The sequence below is a fragment of the Carassius carassius genome, chromosome 5 (assembly GCF_963082965.1).
Source record: "Carassius carassius chromosome 5, fCarCar2.1, whole genome shotgun sequence".
Taxonomy (NCBI): Eukaryota; Metazoa; Chordata; class Actinopteri; order Cypriniformes; family Cyprinidae; genus Carassius; species Carassius carassius.
In genome coordinates, this window is record NC_081759.1 from 4,557,465 (window position 1) to 4,569,403 (window position 11,939).

At 39.9% G+C, this 11,939-nt stretch overlaps 1 protein-coding gene across 1 annotated transcript in view; it reads right to left on the reverse strand.

Moving 5' to 3' along the window:
- The window catches only part of ddr2l (discoidin domain receptor family, member 2, like), a 41,665-nt gene extending 39,153 nt beyond the window's left edge, over window positions 1-2,512 (reverse strand). Inside the window, exon 1 of the mRNA XM_059549538.1 lies at window positions 2,356-2,512. The gene's annotated coding sequence lies outside the window, so the exon portion shown is untranslated. The remainder of the gene's footprint in view (window positions 1-2,355) is intronic.
- Between the last annotated feature and the right edge of the window lie 9,427 nt (window positions 2,513-11,939).

Here is an 11,939-nt window from a genome sequence, read left to right on the forward strand (position 1 = left end):
CATATAAATGTAAGGGATTATTATTATTAAACGTGCAGTACATAACGTTACTCATGTTTATTCAGCGAAGCCTTTTTGAAAATCGATCAGTTTTAAAATTGTGGTGAGTTTCCAAAAATAAATAAATGTATGGGAAACACATCCCGCAGCACAACCACCTGAGCCCTCAGTCTACTCATCGCCTTGACTTTAACCGCGTTTGTAGAAGGCACTGCAGCCAGACCGATATACACAACACAGACCGGAAGTTAACTTAGGTCCAGGCGCGTGCGCCCGATGAAACCGTCTATATGACTATCGCGCTTCTTTTTTTTAAAGAATGTTTTTCAAATGAGTTGACAGTTTGGAATGGACAGTGAACGAGCGGGAACGAGGCTACCTAGTCTTTGCTGGGATTGGCCAGAATTTCTGGCGAATGTATCATAGACGAGCAAGTCATTTAGCCTTCATACAATATCACAAGGTTGCATCCTAGTGCCATGGACTATAACATATCAAAGTGATAACCTGTAGAACAAATGGATGTTGTTGTACACACAGCATGGGTCTGCAGACCATTGACACAAAGGTAAGACGCGATAACTTATGTTTATTAAGATTTGCTGGTATTATGGCTAGGTCTTGTGCATTTGCACACAAGGGATCGGCTGTTTTAATTCTTCTCTTGCAATTAATGTTACGTTAGACTTCCTTAGCCACCAACTTAATTAGCTAGTTACGGTTTGCGTTCATACAGCAAGTGTTGGGGGAGATGATTGTTGAGTAGTCAGTATCTTGTTAAATTATTGCTTGAATCTATTGCTGAATTCTGAAATAGTTGTGATGATGATGATGATGATGATGATGAGGAATGGATCAAGTTTTAGTCAAAATGCCTGATGTAGATTGGATGGATGCATGTTGTTGTGAATTGAGAGCAGTCAGATCATGGTGTGATAGTCAATAGTGTTCATGTGCTACACGTATTTTTGCTTTTTCAATCTTGATAAAATTTGTAGTGCTTAAGTTGTGTTGTGTGTAGATATGGTAAATTGTACTGGGAATTAAATCAAATTATTACATGGCTTGGTTGAATTCCACTGTAGAATGAAGTCTGTTATTTCTTGATAATAACACCGTTGCCATGAAAAACAGAGCGTTGGTATGGACGCGGCAGGATTCTAATTGTAGAGACGGAACTATTTTCTTTAGCGGAAGCAATACAATCGTGTTTAAATCAATAAACTCTTTTTTAAATCAATATTTTGTGTCAAATTATTGATTTATTTGGTGGGTAGCCATGTAATAAGCGGGATAATGTAGAGCGAGGCCCGATTTTGGGTTAGATATTTTTCCCCGTTTTCAGTGGTTATAACAAAGCAACATGAAAGAGAAATTTGGTAATCATTGTTTAGGTACATTAAACCACGTCATGGCCATGTCATATTGTCAACATGGTACTTATATGATGATATGAAGCAGATTAGTGGGTCATATATCATATGTCTAATGCTTTGTACGGCTTTCTTCTTCATAAAACGAGTCGGACATCATCACATTTTTGTATACATTTTTATTTATTTACATTAATAAGATACAGGACGTCTTTCAAAACATGACCTGCGCGAAAGAGAAAAAAAAAATGCATCATTGTACCCACCACTTCTGAAAATGCACTTCTGAATGCGTCTCTGTCCCCACCACATTTCAAACCAAACTGACGCCCATGTCCGAATTAACGTAATCGAAATAGCATCATTTCCAATCAGAGAATGCGGATAGTTGACTCGATAAACGCTCGGATTGATTCAGTCTGATTCGCGAACGAATCGTTCAGACCGGTTAGTGAAAATGATTCGTTGAATCGGACATCATTCGTACATTATCCATAATATAAAACATAAAAAAAATAGCGGTAGTAAAGCTAACAGTAATCAGTTCTTGAAAGTAAAAGTATGACATGCGCACTACGGCCTGATTTATAAAGCAGCTGATGACAATAAGACAAATAAAATCACAAAACAGCAAACTTTAACAGACAGAAACAAATTCTTCACGGCAATAAAGTGAAATAACAGCCACAAAACACTTAGCAATTCTATCGATCTGTTATGTGAATGATAGCCTACTGTCAGTGTATTAAAACTTTTTCAAACAGTCGCCTGTAAAGAAAAGTGAATAAAATTGTGCTGATGTCTAACAAAAGCGTCCAAAGTTGACAAAACAAAGTTTCCAACATCTGTGAATCACCTCGAGTTAATAAGCAGCACACATCTGATCTGTCTGAACGCAAGATTGTTTCTCAATCGCAACAAAGATCAACAACTTCAGTTTGTCTTCAGAGACTTCACTATCTTTCGCTTCCAGGTGAAATACCTGTTTTCGGGATCCTGACAGTCGTTTATCCCACCGAAGTCAATGCGCCATTACAGACGTCGAGGCATTGTGTTCAGGAGTTTATGTTCTTCAACACTGTTACAATGCATCGGAAGATCTGCTGCAGGAGGAGAAGAAAAAAAAAAACGGTCCAATGTGATTTTTACATCACATCCCTCTTCCGGCCGCGTGAAGAAGGGAGCAATGGATGTAACGCCGAACAACTCTAGGATAGATACGTTATATATATTATTTCCTTTATATTATTTATAAATACATAAGATACATATATATTTTTAGACGGATTTTAAAATATGAATTCTATTCTATTCTATTAAATGTGACGCTGGACCACAAAAACAGTCATAGTACAAGAAGGCCTATAGCAATAGCCAGCAGTACATTGTATGGGTCAAATTTTAATATTTTTCTGTTACATCAAAAAGCATTAGGATATTAAATAAAGATCACATTCCATATAGATATAGTCCAATCCTAATAAACAATAAATCAAAGGAAAACTTATTTATTCATGGAAAGCTTATTTATATTATAAATCTCAATCTTTCAAAAAATGTACTCTTATGACTGTTTTTGTGGCCCAGGGTCACATATTATATTATATTATATTATATTATATTATATTATATTATATTATATTATATTATATTATATTATATTATATTATATTATAAATTGACAAGCCAAAGATGACAAAGACGTCTTCTTTAAAGATAAAAATAAAAACATAAATTTATGGCATGAATTAGGCTAGATGTTTGTAGTAAACACTAGTAACTTGTAGTAAAATCTGCTGTAAAACAAAATATATAGGGGAGCATGGGGCAAGATTTGAGTCCAAAGTCCAATCAAATAAATCTCTGATTTCTGAAACATTAGGTTTATTAATTTATTTCAAATTTATATTATTTTATTTCATTGGGTTTTACTATTTTATAGTATTAATATTTATTATTTAATTTTTAATACCTACAAATCTTTCATTCAGACAGCTCCCGCTGTAGTTGCTCATGTTGTGCATCAGAGGGCAGCACAGACTCATGCTTCTGTCTCTCTGACAGCTGTTGTGTCTCTTGTGGGCAGAAGCTGTTTCGCACATTCCTGGACAGACGTCTCCAGAATGTTAGCATTTAGTCAGGGGTGATGCAAGACCCAACAGCGCTTACTGGCAGTCTGTGGAAGCACACAGGATAGCCTGGAAAGTGTCAACAAGACTATTTATTATGACTATTATTATTAAAACGTATTAGCTTTTGATCCATTAATACACTATTATTTAGGTTAGAACAACCACATTTATTTGATTAAATCAGTTATTACACATAAATAAGAGTTCTAATGGTTAAGTCAGATAACAAGGAATATGTGGAATATAAGTGTTGCATGTTTCATATATAAAAGACAACAAAGTCAGTGGGTCATTATGCCAAACAAACCACCCACACTATATGATACAAGACAACATGTTGTATGCATATGTTGTAAACTGAATTATAGTGATCACACCCCCAAAAAGATGAAACATACATTTCCAGACATTCATCGAGTTGTCATGTGTTTACAGTGTTTTCACACACTTATGAAACACCAGTTTAATAAATCATTTCATTCAAACTTATTTCAGTTTGAAAACCCTTATTTAATTTATTGGATTTAATTTCCACATAAATAACAGTTCTGGTTCAATCAGTTGCTCAGATAATGTGGAATATATGTGTTGCATGTTTCATATTTATATGATAAAGCCAGCAGGTCATTATAGTAAAAATAAAAGAATGATACAAGAAAAAAAGTTTGCTGTATGCATATGCTGTAGACTACATTAGTGCTCACGGACATTCATTGAGATGACCTCATCATCCTCAAAGCAAACCGGCCTTGGCTGGATGAGCGTTACGTGACATATGAAGGTGATGAAGCATTTGGGAAAGGCCTCTCTTAAACAACGCTGGAGTGATGTAACATGATTTCCTCTCCTCTGCTGGCCACGTGAAGGAGAGAGAGGCAGAGGAAGTGAACACTCGGACAGAGCTGTGATGACACAGGAGAAAATACTGACACACATTGAGGGTTGTGCAGGGATTCTTCACTTTTCTGAAACATTTCATTAGATTCACTATGTAAAATGATTTGTGAGTTTTTCTATGAAATGAAGGGCTTTTGCATTTGGAAAGGTGATTTCTAGAGTAAATGTTTGCATTGACAAATACACCAGAAGATTTGATTACAAAAAGCTGTTAAACATAAAAAAATTATTGACCAGGAAAACAAACCAACTGTTGGGCATCTATCTATCAAAAGCACTTTGAAAATCTGTGTATGATATGTGCTATAAAATAAATATGCCTTGCATTGCATTTCTAAATGGATAAGATTGCCTTTCTCTCTAAATTGATTCAAAAAATAAATTAAAAAAAGGGTATGGACATAATTTTTTTAAAATCCTGTTTTAATTAAAAATATGATTTAAATTTGATTGATCAAGTAAACATCAATGAAAATAATTTTATCATGGACATTTTTTTATTTATATATTAATAGACATGTCTACTGATGTACAGTAAATACTGATTTCTTTTTAAGTATCTAATATGTTTACACTCCATATGTTTACACTCCATTCAAAATGTATTAACATAAGTCAAACACTCCGCTGATTATCACAATACCTTTGTTTATAACTCTTTAGTTTATTTGAACATAGTTTACCACCGTGGCCCAGTTACAATAGAAAGTTATGATAGGTATGATTTTGTAATAGTACTTTCGCAAAAAAGGGGAGGGGAAGCAGGTAAAATTCCTGGCAGGTATGGGCAACAAAGTTTCTCCTGCAACAGTTCAGTTTTCAAAATTTATGGTAAACTCCCTACTTATGCTTCATTCTTCTGAAGAAACGAATAAAACAAGATCACATTTGTTACGTATGACAGAGACAGGATGTAATCGCAAGGCGTATTTATTGACAAACAGCACAAGAGTCAGATATATACGAAGGATCACAGGAAACACAGGCGGGCGGACACAAGGCTGATGGAATGGTGACGCAGGGACTTCGGTGGACAACAGATGGTGGTGCTCGGTCCAGTGATGATCCCTTGAATCCCGCTGAGTGTGTAATCCTCGTGGCGGTGCTCGGTAATCCAGTGCTGAGTGATGATCCAGGAACGAACGACGATAACAGGAAGACTCAGGGAGGAACTATGGACACAGGAACAGGTACGGGAGCACACCGGGGAGAAACAACGATCTGACAACATGAAACACAAGTTACTGAACTTATATAGGGAACAAACAATTGAAACCAGCTGGCGCTGCTGATCATCGCTGATCAGTGACCACGCCCATAGACACACACACAACAGCACGCTAGACGAGAGAGAGAGAGTGAATTCATGAACCGTGACAGTACCCCCTCCCCTAAGAACGCCTCCTGGCGTTCCCTGGCGGACTTACCTGACGATTGTAATCATCGATCAGAGAGTGATCCAGAATGTCTCTAGCAGGAACCCAACTTCTCTCTTCTGGACCGTAACCCTCCCAGTCCACCAGGTACTGTAATCCGCTTCCCCTCCTTCTCGAGTCCAGAATACGACTAACCAAATAAGTAGGTTCCCCATCTACGAGACGCGGCGGGGGAGGAACCGGGACAGGCGGATTAATAGGTGCCCAAAACACGAGTTTGATCTTTGATTCATGGAAGGCGGGGTGAATTCTCCTGTATGTGGGAGTAAGTTTGAGGCGGTAACAAAATCTTGCGCGATGTGGGACCAGGGTCTTGAAGGGACTGACAGCGGTTCTAGTAACCCATCAGGGGGTCGGTTGGACGTCTTACCAGTGGCACAAACCGGGCAAGCCAAAACAAAACTACGGACATCACGAGCCATTAACGGCCACCAGAATCATTGCTTAACCAAAAAACTGGTACGATTAACTCCTGGATGACAAGCTATACTGGAGCAATGACCCCACTGAATGACTTCAGACCGATACTCCTCAGGCACAAATAACCGGTTCGGTGGGCAATCGGGCGGAGGCGTTACCCCTTCTAAGGCCTTCATGACCTTCGATTTGACCTCCCATCTGAGAGTGGAGACCACTAATGTCTCGGGTAAAATACACTCGGGAGTGGACGGGCGTTCGGAATGGTCAAAAATACGAGATAAAGAATCGGGTTTGATGTTCTTGGAACCCGTGACGTGATGGATCAGGGGCAACGAGGATGGTAGCCGAAACTAAGTGGCTCTTAAGTTTGGCAAATACAGCCTCCACTGTATCGGACCACCTGAACGTCGTTCTGGGGGAGGTCAAGGCGGTCAGAGGAGCGACTAGTTGGCTGAAGTTACGAATAAAACGTCGATAAAAATTGGCGAATCCCAGAAACCTCTGTAGGGCCTTACAGGAATCTGGACTTGACCAATCTATCACAGCCTTAACCTTGTCAGGATCCATACGCACTCCCTCAGACGAGATGATGTACCCTAAAAATGGGAAGGGCTGTGCATGAAAAACGCATTTCTCCGCCTTGACAAAAAGCCCATTCTCTAGCAACCTCTGAAGCACTCGTCTGACGTGCTGAACGTGTTCCTGGAGAGAAGAGGAAAAGATCAATATGTCATCCAGGTAAACATATATGAATTGATCAACCATATCTATCAGCACGTCATTGACGAGTGCTTGGAAGACCGCGGGCGAGTTGGAGAGCCCAAAGGGCATAACCAAGTATTCAAAGTGCCCTCTGGGGGTATTAAATGCGGTCTTCCATTCATCTCCCTTCCTTATGCGAACCAAATGATAAGCGTTACGTAAATCCAATTTTGTGAAGATGGATGCTCCCTGCAATCGTTCGAAAGCTGAAGACATCAATGGCAAAGGATAAGTATTCTTTACTGTGATGTTGTTCAACCCTCGATAATCAATGCACGGTCGCAGAGACCCATCCTTCTTCCCCACAAAAAAGAACCCCGCCCCCGCTGGAGATGAGGAAGGTCTAATGAATTTGGATGCTAGAGAATCAGAAATATATTTCTCCATAGCCTCCTTCTCTGGAACAGAAAGTGAATATAACTTGCCTTTAGGCGGAGACTCACCTGGTACTAAGTCTATGGCACAGTCATAGGGACGATGTGGAGGAAGAGAAGCAGCACGAGACTTACTGAACACTTCTCTCAGGTCCTGGTACTCTTCGGGCACGTTAGATAAATTCACCGCCTCCTCCTGGAAAACAGACACAGGTACAGACGAACACGCAGACACTAGACATGACTCATGACACTTATTACTCCACATAGAGATAGAATTGTGCCCCCAATCGACTCTGGGATTGTGTTGAGTGAACCAAGGATGACCAAGTACGATGGGTGCCAGAGGTGAGTTCATGAGGAGGAATGTTATTGTCTCAGTGTGGTTGCCAGACGTGATGAGAGTGATGGGTTCAGTAGCATGTGTAATGTTGGAAAGCTGTTGTCCATTGAGAGCATTGACAGAAATCTATCCAGGAATTCCAAACGTCTGGTCTCCATGCCGCGAACTGGATGGTCTTGTTGGAAACGGCCCATTCTGCTCAGCCGAGCATCCACTCGAAGTGCTAATTCGATAAGTCCATTGAGACTAGTGGGAAGGTCCAGCATATAAATTTCCCTCTGAATACGGTCAGCCAACCCATGCAGGAATCTGTCCCACTGCGCCTCCTCGTTCCATCGGCACTCTGCAGCCAGGGTGCGGAACTGGATGGAATACTCCGACACCGAACCGTGACCTTGGCGAAGATCGGCAAGTAGTCTGGCCGCCTCCCTACCCGCCACCACCCGATCGAAAACCCTCCTCATCTCTTCGGAGAGTGCCTGGAACGAGGCGCAGCATGGGTCTTGATTCTCCCACACCGCCGTTCCCCAGAGAGCCGCCTTGCCGGAAAGTAGCGTCAGCACAAACGCCACCTTGGATCGCTCTTGGTTGAACGTCTGAGGCTGTAATGCAAAGTGCATAGAACATCGGGTCAGAAAAGCTCTGCAAAACTCTGGTTCACCTGAATAACCTTCTGGTGTCGGCAGTCTCGGTTCTCGCCGCGGCTGCGGCTCTGGAAGAGGGGGTGGAGTCGGCGGTGTGGGTGGCGCAGTGGAGACTCGTAGCTGTTGTATCTGCTGGGTGAGCTCGGACACCTGCGTCACAAGCGCTTGGACCGCCCTCCCTGTGAGTGAGATGTTCTCCTCCTGGGTGTCCATTCTAGCGATGCTTCGAGCCGCAAACTCGTCCCACGTGGAAGCGTCTGCTACATCCATAATGGTCAGATCGTTCTGTTACGTATGACAGAGACAGGATGTAATCGCAAGGCGTATTTATTGACAAACAGCACAAGAGTCAGATATATACGAAGGATCACAGGAAACACAGGCGGGCGGACACAAGGCTGATGGAATGGTGACGCAGGGACTTCGGTGGACAACAGATCGGTCCAGTGATGATCCCTTGAATCCCGGTGAGTGTGTAATCCTCGTGACGGTGCTCGGTAATCCAGTGCTGAGTGACGATCCAGGAACGAACGACGATAACAGGAAGACTCAGGCAGGAACTACGGACACAGGAACAGGTTCGGGAGCACACCGGGGAGAAACAACGATCTGACAACATGAAACACAAGTTACTGAACTTATACAGGGAACAAACAATTGAAACCAGCTGGCGCTGCTGATCATCGCTGATCAGTGACCACGCCCATAGACACACACACAACAGCACGCTAGACGAGAGAGAGAGAGTGAATTCATGAACCGTGACAACATTCACCCTATATGTAGCCTGACATTTTCACTCCTCCACCAGATATCTGGAATTCATTATTTCAGTGAACTACAGATCATGGAGTGAGGACTTTACTCTCTTCTAGGTATCAGATTGTCGGTTTTTTAGGATCAAGACGAGATATGATAAGTGTGATTTTAGAGACTGTGAAACAAGCTCAAGGTAAAGGTATTTTCTTATGTGAAAAACTATGTTTTCAGTGATTTTCTCATATGATTTGTTTCCACCGTTTTGACAACAGAAGGTTTAAGAAACATTTATGCATAGATCAGGTTCTGGGTTATTCTACTTCCATACTTTTTTATTGTTCAGCAGTCAGAAACTCTCATTTACATGAAAAGGACTCATTTTGAAATAATTATTTATGGATTGATAATATCTTTAATTGTATGGATCTATTAATGTTTATTTGACAATTAAAATGTATCATTTTAAATATGATATGGGATGTAAAGTAAAAAATTTCTAGTTTGCAAAGACTATAATAATAATAATAATAATGATAGCAATAATTATGAATAATATTACAAATGATTTAATAAATAATAAAATAAACTATCAAGGTCAGTGTGATGTAACATGTAGGGACCCACTTGAAATCTTGTGACAACAAGACCATTATATCATACAGGAAATGACATCACATATCATCACAATATGGGTTTTCTGTGACATGCTTACTTCTGTAATTGCACTTTTGTTCACTTTTTTTTTTTTTTTTTTTTTGGTTCCATTTGACGAGTATGACAAAATAAACCTTTTAAAGTCATCAAAGTGACTACTATGACGCCATTACATAATGATCTTTGTTGTGTTGTTATGTTGGAGTCCCATAGCAACAGTCATGACGGACCCCTGAACATTGTATCTGTTATCAGATGTACATTTTGTAATGGATGACAGTGATGTATGAGGTGAGGAGGTTTCCTCTTTGCCACCCACTCCTAGATGCCATTCTGCCTTTCTATAGCTGTCTCTCCAGCACACAGTCTCAGAACGCTACTGGTTCAAGCATGTCCATACAGACACATTCATCCCTTTGTAATTCCAGCCCAGGGAAACATTCCGGTAGGATTTAGACATCTGCCAAACCGGTGTATTCCTGCCCTGCCCCCAGATGATGGAGGAGCCTTTCAGGTGAGATGTTATAAGTGTAATAATTAAAGGAGAAACCCAAAAAAATCCAAGCTGCCACCTATTAACCATCCAAGAACAGACTAGCACCCACCTAGAACATCTTAGCAACTATCCCAGAACACCCTGGCAACCGTAGCATTGTGGCCGTGAATTCTGTGCATGCAGACAAGCAACATTTACTTCAGAAAATCTAGGGTTGTGGATCTGTCTTATAATGTATCTTTTTTCATATATATATATATATATATATATATATATATATATATATAGAAGGTGCACAATGTCATTCACACAAATACTAAACATCATCATGACAGCATTTACATTTGACCATTTAGCAGATGTTTTTATTAAAGTGACTTACAGCAGAAGCAATCAAACTCAAGTCATTATTAATAAAGTAGGTCGAATAGAAATAGCTAGTTTTAGAAGGTCACGTTTTTATAATAAATAAAAGAAAACAACTAGATAGAATAGAAACAGAATAGAGACTGCTTGTGTTAGAGGGTCAGTTTTTTAAACAAATAAATAGAAAGCAAGTAGATATAGTAGAGATAGAATAGAGAGAGCTAGTGTTAGAGGGTCATGGTTTTATAACAAATAAAGGAAAACAAGTAGATAGAATAGAAATAGAATATAGAGAGCTAGTGTTAGACGGTCAAGTTATTATTATTCCTTTTTATAATGAATAATAACAAGTAGATAGAATGGAAAAAGACTAGAGAACTCTAGTGTCAGAGGGTCAAGTTTTTTATAATAAAAAAAAACAGATAGAATAGAAATAGAATAGAGATTGCTAGTGTTAGAGGGTCAAAATCTTTCCTCTATATATATATATATATATAATAAATGAAATAAAACAAGTAGATAGAAAAGTAATAGAATAGATAGTTCAGTGTGTGTGTGTGGGAGAGAGAAAGAGAGTGACAGTGAATGAAAGCATGACAGAAATTCTCACACACACCTTTCATTTCAGTCTTTATTCTACACCTGAAACTCAGGTTGTGGTTTTACCTTCAGCCTCAGTGGTTTTACAACTGTGACACAAAGGATTATGAAACTTTACGCAACACTGCATAGCTCTGATTACATCAGTTTCCTTCCTGTCCTCCTTTGAATAAAATGACTTATTCATATGCAGTTTTGGGACTCACCCTATTCTGCATTTGCTGTGTCACAGTTGTCATTCATCCGGAATGATTTCAATCATTCAGTTCACAGCATACTCAGATTCCTTCCCATCACCTTCCTTTTTAAACCTTATCATTTCCTTAAAGTTTCTTATTCTTTACATTTCTTATGTGTTATATCAGTTCACACGTGTTAAAAATGGTAAATAGACTGCATTTATGTAGCTCTTTCAACAGAACACATGGCCACCCAAAGCGCTTTACAGTTTGCCTCACATTCACCCATTCACACACTCATTCACACACCGACTGCAGTGTCAGCCATTCAAGGCGCCATCCAGCTCGTCGGGAGCAGCTGGGGTTAGGTGTCTTGCTCAAGGACACCTCGACACTTGGTCAGGTGGAGCCGGGGATTGAACCACCAACCTTCCGGTTTGTAGACAACCTCTATTCAACCAGTATTCTCATTCTTCACCTTAATTAGCCATCTTCAGACATCAT